Raw genomic sequence first — 13,139 nt, 5'->3', positions numbered from 1 at the left:
CTTCACTAGTTAAGCACACAGAATTAGTTTGTCTATCACTTTCCAAGGTTGAATCAATTTTCTTTTAAACATTGTATTGAAACTTCTTACGAAGTTATAGACTTGAAAAATTATATCATCTCCCTTAAAAAAATTGTAAATTCTATCGCCCCGATCAAGTCAAAGTCTTCAGGTAAACGACTATCCTGAAGATCCAATGGATCAGCTGGACCGACCACATACGAGTATGTGTCATTCTAACTAAGTATGAACGACTATTTTTCAGCGAAAGAATAAAAAACAAAAACCCATCATAAACCGCCCCGGTCACTTTCAGTCATCTGGTCAATGGCTATCCTCATAATCTACTGGTAGAAGTGAGGACCAACACATCCGAAGATATGTCCTTCAAACTGAAGCAACCGACATAATTTTAAGCGATAGTGACATTTTTTTTAATAAAAACGAAAAACACGGTTACTCGGGATTGATCATCCCATTAAGTTCAACAAGATTTCGAAAACGAGTTCGGTCAAACTCTTTAGTAAAAAGATCGGCGAAATTTTCCAACGAATCAACCTTTTCTAGCACAATTAATTTCTTCTCAGCACAATCCCGTATAAAATGATGACGAATGTCAATGTGTTTAGTTTTGCTGTGTTTGACGGGATTGTTAGTTACTGAGATTGCAGCAGTGTTATCAATACAAATAGGAGTTTGAGTGAAATTCAGACCGTAATCGCGCAATTGCTGTTGTATCCAAAGAACCTGGGAGCAGCAGTTTGATGCTGCCATGTACTCTGCTTCACAGGTGGAAATGGCTACTGAGGTCTGCTTCTTGCACTGCCATGACACCAATCTTCTTCCCAGAAACTGACATCCACCGGTTGTCGACTTCCTGTTCTGATTGCAACCTCCATAGTCAGAATCCGTGTAGGCTACCATATCCAGTTCTCCCCCTTTCGTGTACCACAACCCCAACTTAGGCTTGCCTTTGAGATACCGCAGTATTCTCTTCACTCCCTTCATGTGAGATTCCTTTGGGCTTGCCTGAAAACGAGCACAAAGACAAACTGCAAACATAATATCAGGTCTAGATGCAGTTAAATACATTAAAGAACCTATGATTGCTCGATATTGGGTGGGGTCCACGTTTTCATCACTGTCTGACTCAGCACCTTGTTTGTGGTTGACGCAAACTGGAGTATCAAATGGGGTGCTATCTTCCATCTTGAAGCGTTTGAGCACATCATGGACATATTTTGTTTGATGAATAAACATACCATCTTTCTTCTGGTCAACCTGCAATCCCAAAAAGAAAGTTAATTCGCTCATGGCGCTCATTTCAAACCTCTTTTTCATGACTGCTTCAAAATCCTGACACATGGCGACTTTGGATGCAGCAAAAATGATGTCGTCCACATAGACTTGCACTAGTAGAAAATCTCCTCCTTTTCTCTTGATGAACAACTTGCTATCGATCTTTCCTCTTTCGAACCCATTCTAAAGCAAATAATCAGACAAGGTTGAGTACCAGGCACGAGGGGCTTGATGTAGCCCATATAACGCTTTGTTCAGTTTGTACACATGATCAGGAAAATCAGGGTCAGGAAAACCTGGAGGTTGTTCAACGTACACCACCTCATCGACTTTACCATTAAGAAAGACACTTTTCACATCTAATTGGAACACTTTCATCTCATTGTGTGCAGCAAATGCCAAAAATAGTCGAATTGCCTCCAATCTTGCCACATGAGCAAACACTTCATTGTAGTCGATTCCTTCTTGCTGATTAAACCCTTTTACTACTAGCCTCGCCTTGTTCCTTATGATTATCCCTTTCTCATCTCGCTTACATTTAAAGACCCACTTTGTTCCAATAGCATGTACATTCTTCGGTTTTGCAACTAATTTCCATACTTCCATCTTCTCGAACTGAGCTAACTCTTCTTGCATGGCTTCGACCCACGAGGTATCCTTTAGAGCCATTTGATAATTCTTTGGTTCAATCTGGCTGATGAAGCAGGTGTACAAACATTCATTTATGATACCCGTTTCTTTAATGCTTGCGTAAACACAAGTGTGTTCATTCAGACTTCTTCTTGTTTGAACACCGTCAGACAGATCCCCTATCACGTTCTCCAACGGGTGATTTTTGTGAATTCCATTAGTCGGAACTGTACTGACCTCCAGATTGTTTTCTAAGTTCGAAGAGAGTTCATCTATGGGTGATTGATGTTGAGAGTGAAATGGATTGTAGAATTCTTCTTCAGTAGGGGCAGCAGAAGTATCAACGGCACTTGACGAAGAAGGTTGACTTTCATCGCATCGCGGACGTTGCACAACATTTTCCTCCTCGTCATACAGAATCTGTGAAGCAATTTTCTCATCAACTTCTGCAAAATCCAAGTAAGGCAAATTAAAAGATTTGAAAAGTTTATCATAGTCGAAAGCTTCAGCGGGTCCCGTGCTAGGCTTTGGTGATTTGTAACTTGTAATGTCCGTGTTACATACCACCTCAACCTTGCTGTTTGATAAATTAAAGACTCTTCTGTTGGGTGTACCAACCACATATCCGACTAAAATACCTTCGTCGGCTTTCTCACCAAATTTTGAGTTCGTCTTTAATATCGTACATGGGGACCCGAATGGTTCGAGACCATTCAAGTTTGGCTTTCTACCATGCATAAGTTCATAACAAGTTTTATTTAATCTTTTAACAGTTAAAACACGATTAAGGATATAACAGGCTGTGGCAACAGCTTCAGCCCAGAACACCAAGGGAAGTTTAGCATCAGCCAGCATGGTTCTGGCTCCTTCGATTAGCGTTCTATTCTTCCTCTCAGCTACCCCATTTTGTTGCGGAGTATACGGGGCGCTGTACTAGTGGTCTATCCCTTTCTGTAAGCAGAACATCTCCATCTGGTAATTCTTGAACTCTGTACCATTATCACTCCTGATGTACTTAACCTTTCTCCCAACAATGTTTTCAACCTTGGTAATCAAGCTAATTACCAACTGAACCGTCTCATCTTTTGCCTTCAGAAAGTATACCCAAGAGTATCGAGAGTAATCATCGGTTACTACCAAGCAGTATGACGTCCCACCTAGACTCTTTACATTCACGGGACCAAAGAGATCCATGTGAAGTAGGTCTAGTGTACTGACGATTGAGTTAACCTTCTTGGAGTGATGAGGTTTCTTGTTTTGCTTTCCCTTCTTGCACGACAAGCATTGATCTTCAAAGTTAAAATTCTTCAAGGGAACACCAAGCACCAGCCCATTCTTGACAATGTAATTCATTTTGTGAAGATGTATATGCCCCATTCTTCGATGCCATAACTCTGACTCAGACTCAGTTGCCTTTGACAAAAGACATGATTCTTCGGTTGTCATCTCAGTTGACCTCATATCCATTATATATGTGTTCTTTTTGTTGGGTTTTATACAAGATAATCAAAGTTCAAGTTAACCATATTTAACTAGAAAACGCAACGGAAGCTAGGATTTTAAAACTTGTTATGAACATACCATTATGTTAAAATCAAAACCCAATGAACAAGGATCAAAATTACAAGAACAAAATGCTCACAAAATGTAAATTGTACCTTCTTCTACCTTTAGAAGAACAAGTGATTTGTTGAAGGAGATGGTGGATGAACGACAAGCCTTCAAAGAAGAAGACCTCAAGAGTGTGATACCCCAAGCTATTTGTGACAACACCAAGTGATTGCTAGGATTTATGAACACTATATGAGCTCCCAAAGACTCCCAAAATCTGCCCACCTTGAGCCGTGGGTTTTAGAGAGAAAGAGAGAGAATATGAACTTGATTTAACACTTGAAAATTCAAAATGAAAGATCTTCATGCATGTCTTGGATGTGGAGATTCATAAAGAGGCATCACATGGACCAAAAGAAAGCCTTGAATTTGATTGGACCAAAACCTTCCACCCACATGGGGTGGACGGCTCCCCTTTATTTTATTTTTTTTTTTTTATTATTTTGTTTTAACCATTTAAAACCATCTCCATTCATTTTATAAAACTTAATTTTATAAAATGTACATGCATTTACATAATTATTTAACCAATTAAATAATTAATTTATATAAATAAATTATCCAGATAATTTATTTAAATCCTCAAGTGTGTTTGTTTAGAAAACCAATTTCCTAAACACGTAGTGTTCGGTATTCTTTTAAATGATCAAATCACTAAAGGAATACATTTGGTGTTGTCTAGCTTGTTATTGGGTATGACCCGACTTGGATCAAACACAGTTAGCCACATTAGTATAAGTATGTGTCTCGGGCATACGTAATTCCAACAATCTCCCACTTGCACGAGATACATAGAAAATTAATGCAAGTGGTGAATACCGCCTAACAACAGTTCACCACCCCTAATGTGTTTGACGAAGTGCCATTCAATAACATCATCCCTTCAAGTTCCTTACTTGATATGATTTAGGTGAATCTATCATTATATCCCTTTGTTACTAGATGTCATGTTGAATCTAAGAGACATAGGTGATCATTCTCTTTACAATTCAACTTTATCAGGCCTTAGACATCTAAACTCTCAACACATAAGAGGAACAAATTCCATCTTGACTGTATACGCCTCCCACTATCACTTTTATACTCCACCTGAGCTCATCCTTATGTACCATCTTTTACGAATAGCGAAGGGGAGAGTCAAAGTGTAATACTTGGTGAAAATCAAGACCCAATATACATCTCAGGTCTAAGGATAATATGAAATTCTCCTTTACTCAAGATTACTAATGATCAAGTCAATCGACTCCATGTAGTAATATTGAGAGCGGGTCAGTCCAATATTTGTATCCCACAAATATCTATGAACTTTGGCAGCAAACCTATGCTCCATATTCATTCCTTATGAATATCCACCAATCCTAGTTCATAATAGTCTTGCTTCATATTTGTTCCCACAAATGTGATCGACTACGGACTTTTGGAATAAGATAACTTATTCATGGATTAAACATGCAAAATTAGAATTTAACTCAAGATTCCATAATCATATAAAAGAGTTAAATTACAAAAGTGTTTTAAACTTTAATACAAAATAGATCAAATCCAATTACTAGAATATCGAAGTCCTAAGCCACTCGCATGACGCTCATGTTTCGGTCTTTCTAGGAGCTTCGTGAATGGATCCGCAAGATTTTGATCAGTTCCAACTTTGCGAATACATATCTTTCCTTTTTCAACTTCATCCCTTATGTAGTTGAATCTCCGCTCTATGTGCCATGTCTTTTGGTGCGAACGAGGTTCCTTGATTTGTGCAATCGCACCCTCGTTGTCAGAAAAGATTTCTAGGGGGTCTTGAATGGAAGAGACCACCCCTAGATCAGTAATGAATTTCTTCAACCATGCAGCTTCCTGAGCTGCCAATGAAGCGGCGATGTATTCTGATTCTGTAGTGGACAATGCTACCACTTCCTGTTTTGAGCTCTTCCAAGAGACAGCTCCTCCATTAAGAGTGAACACATACCCAGACTGTGATCGAGAATCATCTCGATCAGTTTGGAAGCTCGCATCCGTGTAACCTTTTATAGCGAGTTCCTCCTCACCAGATCCATATATCAGAAACATATCCTTAGTTCTCCTAAGGTATTTCAATATGCTCTTAACAGCCATCCAATGACTGTTTCCTGGATTCTGTTGGTATCTGCTTGTCATACTCAAAGCGCATGACACATCCGGTCTAGTACATATCATCGCATACATGATGGATCCTATAGCAGAAGCATATGGGATTTGTTTCATCGTCTCTTGCTCACCCTTTGAGCTTGGACATTGAGCTGAACTCAATATGGTCCCTCTTTGAATAGGTACAAAACCTTTCTTGGAGTTTTCCATCTTGAACCTTTTCAAGATCTTATCAATGTATGTACTTTGGTTCAAACCTATCAAGCGCCTTGACCTATCCCTATAGATCTTTATTCCCAAAATATAGGCAGCTTCACCAAGATCCTTGATGGAAAATCTACTTCCAAGCCAAGCCTTAACGCTTTCCATGGTTGGAATGTCATTTCCAAATAGTAGGATGTCATCGACATACAATACTAAGAAGGTAATTATACTCCCACTAGCTTTCTTATACACACAAGCCTCATCAGCGTTTTTGATGAACCCAAAATTTTTGATTTCTTCATCAAAACGATGATTCCAAGTTCTAGATGCTTGTTTCAATCCATAGATTGATTTCTTTAACTTGCATACTTTATTAGGATGTTTCGGATCGACAAAACCTTCAGGCTGAACCATATAGACATCTTCCTCAAGATATCCATTTAGGAAAGCGGTCTTGACATCCATTTGCCAAATTTCATAATCATAATGTGCAGCTATGGCAAATAATATCCTAATAGACTTTAGCATTGCCACAGGCGAAAAAGTTTCATCATAATCAACCCCTTGAGTTTGAGTGAAACCTTTAGCTACAAGTCTTGCTTTATAAGTATCCAAGTTTCCATGCATATCAGTTTTTCTTTTGAAAACCCACTTACTTCCAACAGCTTTGGAGTTGAGTGGTGGTTCAACCAATTCCCAAACTTGGTTGTCATACATGGATTGCATCTCAACGTTCATGGCTTCAAGCCATTTGTCACAATCATTCTTGGACATTGCATCACGGTATGTGGTTGGTTCATCCGAATCTACCACGTAGCAACCTTCTACAAAAAATCCATATCTTTCAGGTGGATTGCTAACTCTACCAGATTTGCGAACGTTTTGTGTGTTTTGATCAACCACTTGATCACTTTCAACAACCTCTTGTTGAGTGCTAGTATCAACCAATTGTGTATCATCTTGTGATTCTTGATCCTCATCAAATTTCACTGTTCTACTATTAGTTCCTTCCTCAAGGAACTTAGTTTCCAAGAACTTACCCTTTCGAGCAATAATAACATTTTGCTCACTAGGGTCGTAAAAGTAATATCCTATATCATCTTTAGGATAACCTATAAAAATACATTTAGTGGATCGGACTTCTAATTTGTTTGGGGTGTATTGCTTTACATAAGCTTCACAACCCCAAACTCTTAAGAATGATAGCGATGGAGCCTTTCCATGCCATATCTCAAAAGGTGTCTTCTCCACTTTCTTGGTTGGAGCCATATTCAATATGCGAACAGCGGAAAGTAAAGCATAGCCCCAAAATGATAGAGGTAAAGTGCTTCTAGCCATCATCGATCGAACCATATCTAATAGGGTACGATTTCTCCTTTCAGACACACCATTATGTTGTGGTGTTCCAGGTGGAGTAAGTTGTGAAATAATTCCACAACTCTTAAGATGATCTTGAAAAATACCACTTAGGTATTCACCTCCTCTATCACTACGAAGTACTTTGATTGTGGTCTTGAGTTGTCTTTCTACTTCAGTTTTGAAGTCTTTGAACATTTCAAAAGCTTCATCTTTGTGTTTCATTAAGTACACATAACCATGTCGACTATAATCGTCAATAAAGGTAATGAAGTATCTTTCACCATTCCTAGTCATTGGTCTAAAAGGACCACATACATCCGAATGTATGATACCCAATAATTCTTTTGACCTTTCAAAAGTTTTATTAAAGGGTTGCTTTGTCATTTTGCCTTGTAAACAAGATTCACATACATCAAATGAATCATACTCATTTGTTTCTAGAATACCACTCTTGCGAAGAGTTTGCATGCGATTCTTGCTTATATGTCCAAGGCGACAATGCCAAAGATAGGAATCACCCAAGTCCTTCTTGAGTTTCTTGGTGCTGACATTGTACATTGAACTACTATGTGACATACCACTTTGATCTATTTCATATATACCATTCATGGGTATAGCTTTAAAATAAAATATGCCATTCATCAAAACATGAATATCATAGTCAATAAACTTAAGATCAAAGCCACATTGTTTTAAAAGGGACACGGAAATAATGTTTCTCCTTAACTTAGGAGCATACAAAACATTCTTCAAAATTACTTCCAAACCACTTGGAAGCTTTAACAAGTAGTCTCCTTGGGCTTGGACTTCAACTCTTGCTCCATTGCCCATAAAGAGACTAATGTCCCCTTTGTTGAGTTGTTTACTTCTTTTGAACCCCTGCAACAAATTGCAAATGTGAGTTCCACATCCGGTATCAAGTACCCATGTATTTGAAGAAATAACATTTAGTTCAATATGTATAGTAAAGATAATACCTGAGGTATGCCCCGCATCCCTCTTATCTTTTAACGCATTGAGATAGGTCGGACAATTCCTTTTCCAATGACCTATCTCTCCACACTCAAAGCATGGATCTTGCGCCGCAACCTTTTGCTTCTTTTCCTTCGGTTTGATGGGCGTGATGGCTTTCCTCTTTCCCTTTCCTTGGACGTGGCCCTTGCCCTTAGCAACACTTGCTTTGGGTTTGGAGTTATGTCCCCTTTTTCCTTCATTGATTGTTAGAACGGGTAAAACCTTTTTACCCATTCCCGCTTCGGCCGTTCTTAGCATTGCGTGAAGCTCACCAATGCTTTTGTCCCACCCATTCATGTTATAGTTCATGACAAAAGTTTCAAACCTTTTGGTCAAAGAGTTGAGGATCAAATCCGTAGCCAACTCATTAGAGACGGGACAATTTAACCTACGAAGCTTTTCAATGTAGCTTTTCATCTTTAGGACATAAGATGAGACGCTTTGGGTTTCCTCCATACGACATGCATGAAACGCTCGAACCGTTTCGAAACGTTCCGCTCTAGCTTGTTGAAGGAACATTTCCTTCAATTGAGTTATCATGTCGTATGCCCCATGATGCTCGAAATCCTTTTGGATTTCGGGAATCATAGTCCCCAACATGAGGCAAGAGGCTTGCACCGAATCTTTGGTGTACTTGACCCAATTGTTATACGCCTCCTCATCTTCCACGTTAGGCTCATCGGGAATGGGATCGTCTAAGACATATGATATCTCTTCTTGCTTGAGAACTATTCTCAAGTTGCGATACCAATCCATAAAGTTATTATGGTTTAGACGATCCTTTTCAAGGATGGTTCTTAAGGATAGGTTACGGGTGTTATGGGTAGAGGTGTTTGCATTGTTAGCGGCCATCTACAAAATTTAACAAAGTTCTATTTAGTATTATAATCAATTTAATTATTAATACCCTTTTATTCCAGATTTTAAAATAATAATTAAATTCTAGAATCCAACGATAAATCAAATTTCGGTTAGGTGACCTTTATCCCGTTATTTGATTTAACAAGGTAGTCAATCTTGACAATTGCAACCCTTTGCAACTTCTAGAGGTATGGGACCATTCGAAATCCTTATTTCGTGTTGGCATGTTAATCCCATCAACACCATTAGATCCCATGCTTAGGTGACCTTTATCACATGGTTTCCAATTCAAGTCGTCCTACTTGTATAGACATGTAAGATTAACATACAAGTGGTTAGGTGACCTTTATCCCACAAATATGTTAATATTACCCTAAGTATATTAGTTTGCTCAAAATGGTTAGGTGACCTTTATCCCATTTAAAGTTCCCTAATACGTCAAGTGTTATACAAAAGGATGGTGTTAGACTTGTTTCTTTGGTAATTATGAAAAAGGGATTTTGAATTTTCAAATATTCTAGTTGAAAAACAATATGCCATATCCTAACATGCATTTAGAAATATGGCGATTTTGAAAACCAATTTTCAAGGTTCAAGTTATAATAAAACCAATTTTATTATATGTGAGTAATCGCTTAGTTTTAATAAACCCATTTAATTAAACTAATTGACGCGATATTACCAAATATATATTAGAACCCGTTTCATGCTTGTTGTCGTTCCTATGTGACGGTTTGGATATCCTAATATCTATCAACCACACATTACATAAAGTAAAACAAACAATCAAGCATACATATGCAAAATATAGTCATAACCGAGAACCGCTAAGTTTGACCATACTTGTTAGCCGAAACAAGTATAGGTCATAAGTCACACCTAAGGGACAAAACATGACACAAGGATGGAATGTTGACTCCCACTTGACCTTGCATCCAAATGCTTCAAGTATCCTTTCCAAGTTGTTGTGTTCTTGTTGGGCTTGTTAATGGGCTCCAAACTTCCAAAAGTCTTCTTGGGCCCAAGAGTGAAATTTATGGGCCTAATGGGCTTGAATCCCATGATGGGCCGGTGAGGCCCAACAAGCCCAAAATTTCGGTCCAAGGCCCAAATCCACCAATTCTTGCATCTTCAATTTTTACAAAATGTATCCTAATACATATTTTTCTAAAAAAAGGAAAATGCAACTAATCTATTTATTACATACCAACTTATGAATAAATAAATTACACAAGCCTAAGATTATGAATTATTACAACCATATTGAATAATAAACATAATCAACATACACAAACAACAATCAACACATCCAAGGTCTAGGTTTCGGTTATGACACATCCAAACATACCAAATGTTCTAAGCATGCAACCTAAGCAACCAATGCCCAAAATCACCAAATAAAATCGGCCCCCCCCCCCCCAAGAGGCTACGGCCCAAAATTTTTATTATTTTTTTTTTTTTCAACATCCAAATGTTAATAATGGTTTCCTAAGATCTTTCCATGCATGCCAAGATCTTACAAATCCATGAGGGGTAAAATCCACCAAAATTTCGGACCCCTTTTTCACCCATGAAAAACCCAAAATCTATGAACATGTAAGAAGCATAAGTCCTTGTAACCGGCTCTTGATGCCATTGTTGGGTTTTATACAAGATAATCAAAGTTCAAGTTAACCATATTTAACTAGAAAACGCAACGGAAGCTAGGATTTTAAAACTTGTTATGAACATACCATTATGTTAAAATCAAAACCCAATGAACAAGGATCAAAATTACAAGAACAAAATGCTCACAAAATGTAAATTGTACCTTCTTCTACCTTTAGAAGAACAAGTGATTTGTTGAAGGAGATGGTGGATGAACGACAAGCCTTCAAAGAAGAAGACCTCAAGAGTGTGATACCCCAAGCTATTTGTGACAACACCAAGTGATTGCTAGGATTTATGAACACTATATGAGCTCCCAAAGACTCCCAAAATCTGCCCACCTTGAGCCGTGGGTTTTAGAGAGAAAGAGAGAGAATATGAACTTGATTTAACACTTGAAAATTCAAAATGAAAGATCTTCATGCATGTCTTGGATGTGGAGATTCATAAAGAGGCATCACATGGACCAAAAGAAAGCCTTGAATTTGATTGGACCAAAACCTTCCACCCACATGGGGTGGACGGCTCCCCTTTATTTATTTATTTTTTTTTTTATTATTTTGTTTTAACCATTTAAAACCATCTCCATTCATTTTATAAAACTTAATTTTATAAAATGTACATGCATTTACATAATTATTTAACCAATTAAATAATTAATTTATATAAATAAATTATCCAGATAATTTATTTAAATCCTCAAGTGTGTTTGTTTAGAAAACCAATTTCCTAAACACGTAGTGTTCGGTATTCTTTTAAATGATCAAATCACTAAAGGAATACATTTGGTGTTGTCTAGCTTGTTATTGGGTATGACCCGACTTGGATCAAACACAGTTAGCCACATTAGTATAAGTATGTGTCTCGGGCATACGTAATTCCAACACTTTTCTCTTGGAGCTCTCATCACCACCCATGCCTCTGGTATCTTGAAACCAGGATAAAGGACGATTGCCTCGTTTTTAGTAAAATGCACCATGTAGTCTTTGTCACAAATCTGAGATACACTCAACAAGTTATGCTTCAATTCTTCAACAAAGTTCACCTTCTCCAACTTCATTTTTCCATTTGTCACTGTTCCAATACCAGTTATTCTACCTCCACTCTCTCCAGCGAAACTAACCCTACCTCCTTGAACAGGTTTCCATTCATGTAACAAATTCTTGTTACCAGTCATGTGCCGGGAACAGCCACTGTCCACAACCCACAGATTGTTTATAGCCCTGTTCAACTGTTCCTGCACAGTTAGAGAAAAAGATTAAAATCTAGGGACCCAAGACCTACTGGTCTTGGGTCGATTAAATCTGTTAAACGGCATCCCGTACTTTGGTTGTCCAAAGGCAGTTTGAGGATGATTCCTGTAAGGTCTGAAAGGAAACCTTCTTGAGGATTGACTATGAGGCCATCCAAACCTTAGTGAATTAACTGAATTATAATTGTTGGTTTGGTTGTTAACTGGGAAAAACTGAGATTGATTTCTTTGAAATCTTGGATTAGTCCAATGTCTGAACTTTGGTGTGTACGTATTCTTACTAGCATAATAATTACTATTCGTTTTACACTCAGTTTTCGGAGGCCTCATACCTCTAAATTTTCTCTGATTTAGAGGACAATAAGCAATAAGGTGTCCTACTTGATTGCATCTAAAACAACTCCTATGTTCAACTTTCGTCTCAACCGTTGTTTCAGATGTTGAGGTTACATTACTACCCGTTTGTCTCACATACGGTGGGACGAACGGGTTTAGGGAAGAACTCTTTTCATCAGGCTTATATTCCTCCCCTCGTTTTAGTAATGCTACCTCTTCCTTTATCTCACCCGATTCGGATGACTTGTCCGAATTTGATGAGACAGAACTAGGAACATAAATCTTAACATTAGGAATTGACTTAGTCGTTTCGCTTTTACTAACTTCAGGTTCTTTAGTCGAAATTTTGACTGGAACTGTCTGATTAATCTCAACATCAACAGATTTCTGATTACTAGGATTATAAGTATAGTTATGGTTATACGGTGGTGGAACTTCAGAAAATCCAATTCCCCCTTTGTTAACTGGGGAACGTTGAACACTTACAATGTGATTAAGCATTGCTGAGGAATTGCTAAATTGTTCAATTTTTCTGTTTAGTTCCACCACTTTTACCTGGTAATCAGCTATCTGTTTATCTCTTTCAGCAATTAGTTTGGTTTTTTCTTCTAACACTTCATAACTAAGATCAATTACTTGAATTTTATCAGCTAGACTGGCTTTAAGACTTCTGATATCTTTTTCACTAGCTTTTATTTTTACCGAGTAACTGTTTTCTCTAGTTTTAGTGTAGTGATGATCTTCTTTTAACATTTTAAATTGTGCATCCAAACTAACAAACTGATCAGTTACTGTTTTCAATTGTTCA

Source organism: Bidens hawaiensis, unplaced genomic scaffold, assembly GCF_021521415.1.
Source record: "Bidens hawaiensis isolate Kalapana, Puna unplaced genomic scaffold, B.hawaiensis_p1.1 tig00053727_1, whole genome shotgun sequence".
Taxonomy (NCBI): Eukaryota; Viridiplantae; Streptophyta; class Magnoliopsida; order Asterales; family Asteraceae; genus Bidens; species Bidens hawaiensis.
This window is presented reverse-complemented; position numbering follows the sequence as displayed.